This window comes from Myxine glutinosa, chromosome 2 (genome assembly GCF_964187855.1).
Source record: "Myxine glutinosa chromosome 2, kmMyxGlut1.1, whole genome shotgun sequence".
In the NCBI taxonomy this organism is placed as follows: domain Eukaryota; kingdom Metazoa; phylum Chordata; class Myxini; order Myxiniformes; family Myxinidae; genus Myxine; species Myxine glutinosa.
In genome coordinates this window covers 229142252-229155397 of record NC_136262.1, presented here as the reverse complement: position 1 = coordinate 229155397, position 13146 = coordinate 229142252, and positions in this window count along the sequence as shown.

The following is a 13146-nucleotide window of genomic DNA, read 5'->3' as shown; positions in this document are numbered from 1 at the left end:
CACCCGTGCTGGCATTGAAAACCACTTTATGCACAAGTGTTGGTGTTGAAAACCACTTTTCGCAATTGGTTTAGTGTTGCAAAACCACATATCGCACTTGTGCTCATGTTGAAAAACACTTTCCACACTTGTGTTAGTGTTGCAAACCACTTTCGGCACTCGCGCTACTGTTGTAATCCATTATTCGCATTTGTGTTAATGTTGCAAAACCACTTATCGCACTTGTGCTCGTGTTGAAAACCACGTTCCACACTTGTGTTAGTGCTGCGAAACCGCTTAACATACTTGCGCTCATGTTGAAAAGCACGTTCTGCACTTGTGCCTTTGTTGCAAAACCACTTTCCACACTCGTGCTAGTGTTGAAAACGACTTTTCGCATTTGGTTTAGTATTGCAAAACCACTTTCCACGCCGGTGATGGTGTTGAAAACCACTTTCCGCGCCCGTGTTGGTGTTGAAAACCACTTATCACACTTGTGTTAGTGTTGCAAAACCAATTTTCGCACTTGTGTTAGTGTTGAAAAACCACTTTCGCACTTGTGTTCGTGTTGCAAAACCACTTTTCACACTTGTGTTAGTGTTGCAAAACAACTTTCAGCAGTCGTGCTTGTGTTGAAAACCACTTTCCGCACTTGAGCTGGTGTTGCAGAACCACTTTGTGCCGTTGTGCTTGCGTTGAAAACCACTTTCCGCACTTGATCTGGTGTTGCAGAACCACTTTTCGCACTTGTACTGGCATTGAAAACCACTTTTTGCACTTGTGTTGGTGTTGCAAAACCACTTTTCGCACTTGTGCTGGCATTGAAAACCACTCTCCGCACTTGAGGTAGTGTGCTAAACCACTTTCCACACTTGCGCTCGTGTTGAAAAGCACGTTCTACACTTGTGCCTGTGTTGCAAAACCACTTCGCGCACTTGTGTAGGTGTTGAAAACAACTTTTCGCACTTTGGTTGGTGTTGAAAACCACTTTTTGCAATTGTGTTGGTGTTGGAAATGACTTTTCGCACTTGTGTTGGTGTTGAAAAACACAATTCGCATTTGTCTTCGTGTTGCAAAACCACTCATCGCAGTTGTGCTCGTGTTGAAAACCACTTTCCACACTTGTGTTAGTGTTGCGAAACAGCTTTACATACTTGCGCTCGTGTTGAAAAGCACGTTCTACACTTGTGCCTGTGTTGCAAAACCACTTTCCGCACTTCTGCTAGTGTTGAAAACAACTTTTCACAATTTGGTTTATTATTGCAAAACCACTTTCCGCGCCCTTGCTGGTGTTGAAAAACCACTTTTGCACTTGTGTTAGTGTTGCAAATCCACTTTTCGCACTAGCGCTGGTGTTGAAAACCACAATTCGCATTTGTCTTGGTGTTGCAAAACCACTTTTCGCACTTGTGTTAGTGTTGCAAAACGACTTTTCGTACTTGTGTTAGTGTTGAAAACCACAATTCCGCAATTGGGTTTGTGTTGCAAAACCACTTATCGCAATTGTGTTATTGTTGCAAAAACCACTTTCTGCACTCGTACTGGCATTGAAAACCACTTATTGCACTTGTGTTAGTGTTGCAAAACCACTTTTGGCACTCGTGCTAGTGTTGAAAAGCACTTTCCGCACTTGAGCTGGTGTTGCAGAACTACTTTACGCACTTGTGCTGGCATTGAATACCACTTTTTGCACTTGTTTTAGTGTTGAAAAACCACTTTTCGCACTTGTGTTGGTGCAGGAAACCACTTTTGCACTTGTATTAGTGTGGAAAAACCACTTTTCGCACTTGTGTTAGTGTTGAAAAACCACTTTTTGCACGGGTGTTGGTGAAGGAAACCACTTTTCGCACTTGTGTTAGTGTTGAAAACCCACTTTTCGCACTTGTGTTGGTGGAAACCACTTTTGCACTTGTATTAGTGTGGAAAAAATACTTTTTGCACTTGTGATAGTGTTGAAAAACCACTTTTTGCACTTGTGTTAGTGTTGAAAAACGACTTTTCGCACTTGTGTTGGTGCAGGAAACCACTTTTGCACTTGTATTAGTGTGGAAAAACCGCTTTTCAAACTTGTGTTAGTGTTGAAAAACCACTTTTCGCACTTATGTTAGTGTTGAAAAACCACTTTTCGCACTTGTGTTGGTGCAGGAAACCACTTTTGCACTTGTATTAGTGTGGAAAAACCGCTTTTCGCGCTTGTGTTAGTGTTGAAAAACCACTTTTCGCACTTGTCTTAGTTGTGAAAAACCACTTTTCGCACTTGTGTTAGTGTTGAAAAACCACTTTTCGCACTTGTGTTGGTGCAGGAAACCACTTTTGCACTTGTATTAGTGTGGAAAAAACACTTTTCGCACTTGTGTTGGTGCAGGAAACCACTTTTGCACTTGTATTAGTGTGGAAAAAACACTTTTCGCACTTGTGTTAGTGTTGAAAAACCACTTTTTGCACTTGTGTTAGTGTTGAAAAACCACTTTTCGCACTTGTGTTGGTGCAGGAAACCACTTTTGCACTTGTATTAGTGTGGAAAAACCACTTTTCGCACTTGTGTTAGTGTTGAAAAACCACTTTTCGCACTTGTGTTAGTGTTGAAAAACCACTTTTCGCCCTTGTGTTAGTGTTGAAAAACCACTTTTCGCACTTGTGTTAGTGTTGAAAAACCACTTTTCGCACTTGTGTTAGTGTTGAAAAACCACTTTTCGGACGTGTGTTGGTGCAGGAAACCACTTTTGCATTTGTATTAGTGTGGAAAAAACACTTTTCGCGCTTGTGTTAGTGTTGAAAAACAACTTTTCGCACTTGTGTTAGTGTTGAAAAACCACTTTTCGCACTTGTGTTAGTGTTGAAAAACCACTTTTCGCACTTGTGTTGGTGCAGGAAACCACTTTTGCACTTGTATTAGTGTGGAAAAAACACTTTTCGCACTTGTGTTAGTGTTGAAAAACCACTTTTCGCACTTGTGTTAGTGTTGAAAAACCACTTTTCGCACTTGTGTTAGTGTTGAAAAACCACATTTCGCACTGGTGTTGGTGCAGGAAACCACTTTTGCACTTGTATTAGTGTGGAAAAACAACTTTTCGCACTTGTGGTAGTGTTGAAAAACCACTTTTCGCACTTGTGTTGGTGCAGGAAACCACTTTTGCACTTGTATTAGTGTGGAAAAACCACTTTTTGCACTTGTGTTAGTGTTGAAAAACCACTTTTTGCACTTGTGTTGGTGCAGGAAACCACTTTTGCACTTGTATTAGTGTGGAAAAAACACTTTTCGCACTTGTGTTAGTGTTGAAAAACCACTTTTCGCACTTGTGTTAGTGTTGAAAAACCACTTTTCGCACTTGTGTTGGTGCAGGAAACCACTTTTGCACTTGTATTAGTGTGGAAAAAACACTTTTCGCACTTGTGTTAGTGTTGAAAAACCACTTTTCGCACTTGTGTTAGTGTTGAAAAACCACTTTTCGCACTTGTGTTGGTGCAGGAAACCACTTTTTCACTTGTATTAGTGTGGAAAAACCACTTTTCGCACTTGTGTTAGTGTTGAAAAACCACTTTTCGCACTTGTGTTAGTGTTGAAAAACCACTTTTCGCACTTGTGTTAGTGTTGAAAAACCACTTTTCGCACTTGTGTTAGTGTTGAAAAACCACTTTTCGCACGTGTGTTGGTGCAGGAAACCACTTTTGCATTGGTATTAGTGTGGAAAAAACACTTTTCGCGCTTGTGTTAGTGTTGAAAAACATCTTTTCGCACTTGTGTTAGTGTTGAAAGACCACTTTTCGCACTTGTGTTAGTGTTGAAAAACCACTTTTCGCACTTGTGTTGGTGCAGGAAACCACTTTTGCACTTGTATTAGTGTGGAAAAAACACTTTTCGCACTTGTGTTAGTGTTGAAAAACCACTTTTCGCACTTGTGTTAGTGTTGAAAAACCACTTTTCGCACTTGTGTTGGTGCAGGAAACCACTTTTCCACTTGTATTAGTGTGGAAAAAATACTTTTTGCACTTGTGATAGTGTTGAAAAACCACTTTTCGCACTTGTGTTAGTGTTGAAAAACCAGTTTTCGCACCTGTGTTGGTGCAGGAAACCACTTTTGCACTTGTATCAGTGTGGGAAAACCACTTTTCAAACTTGTGTTAGTGTTGAAAAACCACTTTTTGCACGTGTTGGTGTTGAAAAACCACTTTTCGCACTTGTGTTAGTGTTGAAAAACCACCGTTTCGCACTTGTGTTGGTGCAGGAAACCACTTTTGCACTTGTATTAGTGTGGAAAAAACACTTTTCGCATTTGTGTTGGTGCAGGAAACCACTTTTGCACTTGTATTAGTGTGGAAAAAACACTTTTTGCATTTGTGATAGTGTTGAAAAACCACTTTTCGCACTTGTGTTAGTGTTGAAAAACCACTTTTCGCACTTGTGTTGGTGCAGGAAACCACTTTTGTATTTGTATTAGTGTGGAAAAACCACTTTTCGCACTTGTGTTAGTGTTGAAAAACCACTTTTCGCACTTATGTTAGTGTTGAAAAACCACTTTTCGCACTTGTGTTAGTGTTGAAAAACCACTTTTCGCACTTGTGTTGGTGCAGGAAACCACTTTTGTATTTGTATTAGTGTGGAAAAACCACTTTTCGCACTTGTGTTAGTGTTGAAAAACCACTTTTCGCACTTATGTTAGTGTTGAAAAACCACTTTTCGCACTTGTGTTTGTGTTGAAAAACCACTTTTCGCACTTGTGTTAGTGTTGAAAAACCACTTTTCGCACTTGTGTTGGTGCAGGAAACCACTTTTGCACTTGTATTAGTGTGGAAAAAACACTTTTCGCACTTGTGTTGGTGCAGGAAACCACTTTTGCACTTGTATTAGTGTGGAAAAAACACTTTTCGCACTTGTGTTAGTGTTGAAAAACCACTTTTTGCACTTGTGTTAGTGTTGAAAAACCACTTTTCGCACTTGTGTTGGTGCAGGAAACCACTTTTGCACTTGTATTAGTGTGGAAAAACCACTTTTCGCACTTGTGTTAGTGTTGAAAAACCACTTTTCGCACTTGTGTTAGTGTTGAAAAACCACTTTTCGCACTTGTGTTAGTGTTGAAAAACCACTTTTCGCACTTGTGTTAGTGTTGAAAAACCACTTTTCGCACTTGTGTTAGTGTTGAAAAACCACTTTTCGGACGTGTGTTGGTGCAGGAAACCACTTTTGCATTTGTATTAGTGTGGAAAAAACACTTTTCGCGCTTGTGTTAGTGTTGAAAAACAACTTTTCGCACTTGTGTTAGTGTTGAAAAACCACTTTTCGCACTTGTGTTAGTGTTGAAAAACCACTTTTCGCACTTGTGTTGGTGCAGGAAACCACTTTTGCACTTGTATTAGTGTGGAAAAAACACTTTTCGCACTTGTGTTAGTGTTGAAAAACCACTTTTCGCACTTGTGTTAGTGTTGAAAAACCACTTTTCGCACTTGTGTTAGTGTTGAAAAACCACATTTCGCACTGGTGTTGGTGCAGGAAACCACTTTTGCACTTGTATTAGTGTGGAAAAACAACTTTTCGCACTTGTGGTAGTGTTGAAAAACCACTTTTCGCACTTGTGTTGGTGCAGGAAACCACTTTTGCACTTGTATTAGTGTGGAAAAACCACTTTTTGCACTTGTGTTAGTGTTGAAAAACCACTTTTTGCACTTGTGTTGGTGCAGGAAACCACTTTTGCACTTGTATTAGTGTGGAAAAAACACTTTTCGCACTTGTGTTAGTGTTGAAAAACCACTTTTCGCACTTGTGTTAGTGTTGAAAAACCACTTTTCGCACTTGTGTTGGTGCAGGAAACCACTTTTTCACTTGTATTAGTGTGGAAAAACCACTTTTCGCACTTGTGTTAGTGTTGAAAAACCACTTTTCGCACTTGTGTTAGTGTTGAAAAACCACTTTTCGCACTTGTGTTAGTGTTGAAAAACCACTTTTCGCACTTGTGTTAGTGTTGAAAAACCACTTTTCGCACGTGTGTTGGTGCAGGAAACCACTTTTGCATTGGTATTAGTGTGGAAAAAACACTTTTCGCGCTTGTGTTAGTGTTGAAAAACATCTTTTCGCACTTGTGTTAGTGTTGAAAGACCACTTTTCGCACTTGTGTTAGTGTTGAAAAACCACTTTTCGCACTTGTGTTGGTGCAGGAAACCACTTTTGCACTTGTATTAGTGTGGAAAAAACACTTTTCGCACTTGTGTTAGTGTTGAAAAACCACTTTTCGCACTTGTGTTAGTGTTGAAAAACCACTTTTCGCACTTGTGTTGGTGCAGGAAACCACTTTTCCACTTGTATTAGTGTGGAAAAAATACTTTTTGCACTTGTGATAGTGTTGAAAAACCACTTTTCGCACTTGTGTTAGTGTTGAAAAACCAGTTTTCGCACCTGTGTTGGTGCAGGAAACCACTTTTGCACTTGTATTAGTGTGGGAAAACCACTTTTCAAACTTGTGTTAGTGTTGAAAAACCACTTTTTGCACGTGTTGGTGTTGAAAAACCACTTTTCGCACTTGTGTTAGTGTTGAAAAACCACCGTTTCGCACTTGTGTTGGTGCAGGAAACCACTTTTGCACTTGTATTAGTGTGGAAAAAACACTTTTCGCATTTGTGTTGGTGCAGGAAACCACTTTTGCACTTGTATTAGTGTGGAAAAAACACTTTTTGCATTTGTGATAGTGTTGAAAAACCACTTTTCGCACTTGTGTTAGTGTTGAAAAACCACTTTTCGCACTTGTGTTGGTGCAGGAAACCACTTTTGTATTTGTATTAGTGTGGAAAAACCACTTTTCGCACTTGTGTTAGTGTTGAAAAACCACTTTTCGCACTTATGTTAGTGTTGAAAAACCACTTTTCGCACTTGTGTTAGTGTTGAAAAACCACTTTTCGCACTTGTGTTGGTGCAGGAAACCACTTTTGTATTTGTATTAGTGTGGAAAAACCACTTTTCGCACTTGTGTTAGTGTTGAAAAACCACTTTTCGCACTTATGTTAGTGTTGAAAAACCACTTTTCGCACTTGTGTTTGTGTTGAAAAACCACTTTTCGCACTTGTGTTAGTGTTGAAAAACCACTTTTCGCACTTGTGTTGGTGCAGGAAACCACTTTTGCACTTGTATAGTGTGGAAAAAATACTTTTTGCACTTGTGATAGTGTTGAAAAACCACTTTTCGCACTTGTGTTAGTGTTGAAAAACCACTTTTCGCACTTGTGTTGGTGCAGGAAACCACTTTTGCACTTGTATTAGTGTGGAAAAACCACTTTTCAAACTTGTATTAGTGTGGAAAAACCACTTTTCGCACATGTGTTAGTGTTGAAAAACCACTTTTCGCACTTGTGTTAGTGAAGGAAACCACTTTTCGCACTTGTGTTAGTGTTGAAAACCCACTTTTCGCACTTGTGTTAGTGTTGAAAAACCACTTTTCGCACTTGTGTTGGTGCAGGAAACCACTTTTGCACTTGTATTAGTGTGGAAAAACCACTTTTCCCATTTGTGTTAGTGTTGAAAAACCACTTTTCGCACTTGTGTTCGTGTTGAAAAACCACTTTTCGCACTTGTGTTAGTGTTGAAAAACCACCGTTTTGCACTTGTGTTGGTGCAGGAAACCACTTTTGCACTTGTATTAGTGTGGAAAAAACACTTTTCGCACTTGTGTTCGTGCAGGAAACCACTTTTGCACTTGTATTAGTGTGGAAAAAACACTTTTTGCATTTGTGATAGTGTTGAAAACCCACTTTTCGCACTTGTGTTAGTGTTGAAAAACCACTTTTCACACTTGTGTTGGTGCAGGAAACCACTTTTGCATTTGTATTAGTGTGGAAAAACCACTTTTCGCACTTGTGTTAGTGTTGAAAAACCACTTTTCGCACTTGTGTTAGTGTTGAAAAACCACTTTTCGCACTTGTGTTAGTGTTGAAAAACCACTTTTCGCACTTGTGTTAGTGTTGAAAAACCACTTTTCGCACTTGTGTTAGTGTTGAAAAACCACTTTTCACACTTGTGTTGGTGCAGGAAACCACCTTTGCACTTGTATTAGTGTGGAAAAACCACTTTTCGCACTTGTGTTAGTGTTGAAAAACCACTTTTCGCACTTGTGTTAGTGTTGAAAAACCACCGTTTCGCACTTGTGTTGGTGCAGGAAACCACTTTTGCACTTGTATTAGTGTGGAAAAAACACTTTTCGCACTTGTGTTCATGCAGGAAACCACTTTTGCACTTGTATTAGTGTGGAAAAAACACTTTTTGCATTTGTGATAGTGTTGAAAACCCACTTTTCGCACTTGTGTTAGTGTTGAAAAACCACTTTTCACACTTGTGTTGGTGCAGGAAACCACTTTTGCACTTGTATTAGTGTGGAAAAACCACTTTTCGCGCTTGTGTTAGTGTTGAAAAAACACTTTTCGCACTTGTGTTAGTGTTGAAAAACCACTTTTCGCACTTGTGTTAGTGTTGAAAAACCACTTTTCGCACTTGTTAGTGTTGAAAAACCACTTTTCACACTTGTGTTGGTGCAGGAAACCACTTTTGCACTTGTATTAGTGTGGAAAAACCACTTTTCGCACTTGTGTTAGTGTTGAAAATCCACTTTTCGCACTTGTGTTAGTGTTGAAAAACCACTTTTCGCACTTGTGTTAGTGTTGAAAAACCACTTTTCGCACTTGTGTTGGTGCAGGAAACCACTTTTGCACTTGTATTAGTGTGGAAAAACCACTTTTCGCACTTGTGTTAGTGTTGAAAAACCACTTTTCGCACTTGTGTTAGTGTTGAAAAACCACATTTCGCACTTGTGTTAGTGTTGAAAAACCACTTTTTGCACTTGTGTTAGTGTTGAAAAACCACTTTTCGCACTTGTGTTAGTGTTGAAAAACCACTTTTCGCACTTGTGTTGGTGCAGGAAACCACTTTTCCACTTGTATTAGTGTGGAAAAAATACTTTTTGCACTTGTGATAGTGTTGAAAAACCACTTTTCGCACTTGTGTTAGTGTTGAAAAACCAGTTTTCGCACCTGTGTTGGTGCAGGAAACCACTTTTGCACTTGTATTAGTGTGGAAAAACCACTTTTCAAACTTGTGTTAGTGTTGAAAAACCACTTTTTGCACGTGTTGGTGTTGAAAAACCACTTTTCGCACTTGTGTTAGTGTTGAAAAACCACCGTTTCGCACTTGTGTTGGTGCAGGAAACCACTTTTGCACTTGTATTAGTGTGGAAAAAACACTTTTCGCATTTGTGTTGGTGCAGGAAACCACTTTTGCACTTGTATTAGTGTGGAAAAAACACTTTTTGCATTTGTGATAGTGTTGAAAAACCACTTTTCGCACTTGTGTTAGTGTTGAAAAACCACTTTTCGCACTTGTGTTGGTGCAGGAAACCACTTTTGTATTTGTATTAGTGTGGAAAAACCACTTTTCGCACTTGTGTTAGTGTTGAAAAACCACTTTTCGCACTTATGTTAGTGTTGAAAAACCACTTTTCGCACTTGTGTTAGTGTTGAAAAACCACTTTTCGCACTTGTGTTGGTGCAGGAAACCACTTTTGTATTTGTATTAGTGTGGAAAAAACCACTTTTCGCACTTGTGTTAGTGTTGAAAAACCACTTTTCGCACTTATGTTAGTGTTGAAAAACCACTTTTCGCACTTGTGTTAGTGTTGAAAAACCACTTTTCGCACTTGTGTTAGTGTTGAAAAACCACTTTTCGCACTTGTGTTGGTGCAGGAAACCACTTTTCCACTTGTATTAGTGTGGAAAAAATACTTTTTGCACTTGTGATAGTGTTGAAAAACCACTTTTCGCACTTGTGTTAGTGTTGAAAAACCAGTTTTCGCACCTGTGTTGGTGCAGGAAACCACTTTTGCACTTGTATTAGTGTGGAAAAACCACTTTTCAAACTTGTGTTAGTGTTGAAAAACCACTTTTTGCACGTGTTGGTGTTGAAAAACCACTTTTCGCACTTGTGTTAGTGTTGAAAAACCACCGTTTCGCACTTGTGTTGGTGCAGGAAACCACTTTTGCACTTGTATTAGTGTGGAAAAAACACTTTTCGCATTTGTGTTGGTGCAGGAAACCACTTTTGCACTTGTATTAGTGTGGAAAAAACACTTTTTGCATTTGTGATAGTGTTGAAAAACCACTTTTCGCACTTGTGTTAGTGTTGAAAAACCACTTTTCGCACTTGTGTTGGTGCAGGAAACCACTTTTGTATTTGTATTAGTGTGGAAAAACCACTTTTCGCACTTGTGTTAGTGTTGAAAAACCACTTTTCGCACTTATGTTAGTGTTGAAAAACCACTTTTCGCACTTGTGTTAGTGTTGAAAAACCACTTTTCGCACTTGTGTTGGTGCAGGAAACCACTTTTGTATTTGTATTAGTGTGGAAAAAACCACTTTTCGCACTTGTGTTAGTGTTGAAAAACCACTTTTCGCACTTATGTTAGTGTTGAAAAACCACTTTTCGCACTTGTGTTTGTGTTGAAAAACCACTTTTCGCACTTGTGTTAGTGTTGAAAAACCACTTTTCGCACTTGTGTTGGTGCAGGAAACCACTTTTGCACTTGTATAGTGTGGAAAAAATACTTTTTGCACTTGTGATAGTGTTGAAAAACCACTTTTCGCACTTGTGTTAGTGTTGAAAAACCACTTTTCGCACTTGTGTTGGTGCAGGAAACCACTTTTGCAGTTGTATTAGTGTGGAAAAACCACTTTTCAAACTTGTATTAGTGTGGAAAAACCACTTTTCGCACATGTGTTAGTGTTGAAAAACCACTTTTCGCACTTGTGTTAGTGAAGGAAACCACTTTTCGCACTTGTGTTAGTGTTGAAAACCCACCTTTCGCACTTGTGTTAGTGTTGAAAAACCACTTTTCGCACTTGTGTTGGTGCAGGAAACCACTTTTGCACTTGTATTAGTGTGGAAAAACCACTTTTCCCATTTGTGTTAGTGTTGAAAAACCACTTTTCGCACTTGTGTTCGTGTTGAAAAACCACTTTTCGCACTTGTGTTAGTGTTGAAAAACCACCGTTTCGCACTTGTGTTGGTGCAGGAAACCACTTTTGCACTTGTATTAGTGTGGAAAAAACACTTTTCGCACTTGTGTTCGTGCAGGAAACCACTTTTGCACTTGTATTAGTGTGGAAAAAACACTTTTTGCATTTGTGATAGTGTTGAAAACCCACTTTTCGCACTTGTGTTAGTGTTGAAAAACCACTTTTCACACTTGTGTTGGTGCAGGAAACCACTTTTGCACTTGTATTAGTGTGGAAAAACCACTTTTCAAACTTGTATTAGTGTGGAAAAACCACTTTTCGCACATGTGTTAGTGTTGAAAAACCACTTTTCGCACTTGTGTTAGTGAAGGAAACCACTTTTCGCACTTGTGTTAGTGTTGAAAACACACTTTTCGCACTTGTGTTAGTGTTGAAAAACCACTTTTCGCACTTGTGTTGGTGCAGGAAACCACTTTTGCACTTGTATTAGTGTGGAAAAACCACTTTTCCCATTTGTGTTAGTGTTGAAAAACCACTTTTCGCACTTGTGTTCGTGTTGAAAAACCACTTTTCGCACTTGTGTTAGTGTTGAAAAACCACCGTTTCGCACTTGTGTTGGTGCAGGAAACCACTTTTGCACTTGTATTAGTGTGGAAAAAACACTTTTCGCACTTGTGTTCGTGCAGGAAACCACTTTTGCACTTGTAGTAGTGTGGAAAAAACACTTTTTGCATTTGTGATAGTGTTGAAAACCCACTTTTCGCACTTGTGTTAGTGTTGAAAAACCACTTTTCACACTTGTGTTGGTGCAGGACACCACTTTTGCATTTGTATTAGTGTGGAAAAACCACTTTTCGCACTTGTGTTAGTGTTGAAAAACCACTTTTCGCACTTGTGTTAGTGTTGAAAAACCACTTTTCGCACTTGTGTTAGTGTTGAAAAACCACTTTTCGCACTTGTGTTAGTGTTGAAAAACCACTTTTCGCACTTGTGTTAGTGTTGAAAAACCACTTTTCACACTTGTGTTGGTGCAGGAAACCACCTTTGCACTTGTATTAGTGTGGAAAAACCACTTTTCGCACTTGTGTTAGTGTTGAAAAACCACTTTTCGCACTTGTGTTAGTGTTGAAAAACCACCGTTTCGCACTTGTGTTGGTGCAGGAAACCACTTTTGCACTTGTATTAGTGTGGAAAAAACACTTTTCGCACTTGTGTTCATGCAGGAAACCACTTTTGCACTTGTATTAGTGTGGAAAAAACACTTTTTGCATTTGTGATAGTGTTGAAAACCCACTTTTCGCACTTGTGTTAGTGTTGAAAAACCACTTTTCACACTTGTGTTGGTGCAGGAAACCACTTTTGCACTTGTATTAGTGTGGAAAAACCACTTTTCGCGCTTGTGTTAGTGTTGAAAAAACACTTTTCGCACTTGTGTTAGTGTTGAAAAACCACTTTTCGCACTTGTGTTAGTGTTGAAAAACCACTTTTCGCACTTGTTAGTGTTGAAAAACCACTTTTCACACCTGTGTTGGTGCAGGAAACCACTTTTGCACTTGTATTAGTGTGGAAAAACCACTTTTCGCACTTGTGTTAGTGTTGAAAATCCACTTTTCGCACTTGTGTTAGTGTTGAAAAACCACTTTTCGCACTTGTGTTAGTGTTGAAAAACCACTTTTCGCACTTGTGTTGGTGCAGGAAACCACTTTTGCACTTGTATTAGTGTGGAAAAACCACTTTTCGCACTTGTGTTAGTGTTGAAAAACCACTTTTCGCACTTGTGTTAGTGTTGAAAAACCACATTTCGCACTTGTGTTAGTGTTGAAAAACCACTTTTCGCACTTGTGTTAGTGTTGAAAAACCACTTTTCGCACTTGTGTTAGTGTTGAAAAACCACTTTTCGCACTTGTGTTGGTGCAGGAAACCACTTTTCCACTTGTATTAGTGTGGAAAAAATACTTTTTGCACTTGTGATAGTGTTGAAAAACCACTTTTCGCACTTGTGTTAGTGTTGAAAAACCAGTTTTCGCACCTGTGTTGGTGCAGGAAACCACTTTTGCACTTGTATTAGTGTGGAAAAACCACTTTTCAAACTTGTGTTAGTGTTGAAAAACCACTTTTTGCACGTGTTGGTGTTGAAAAACCACTTTTCGCACTTGTGTTAGTGTTGAAAAACCACCGTTTCGCA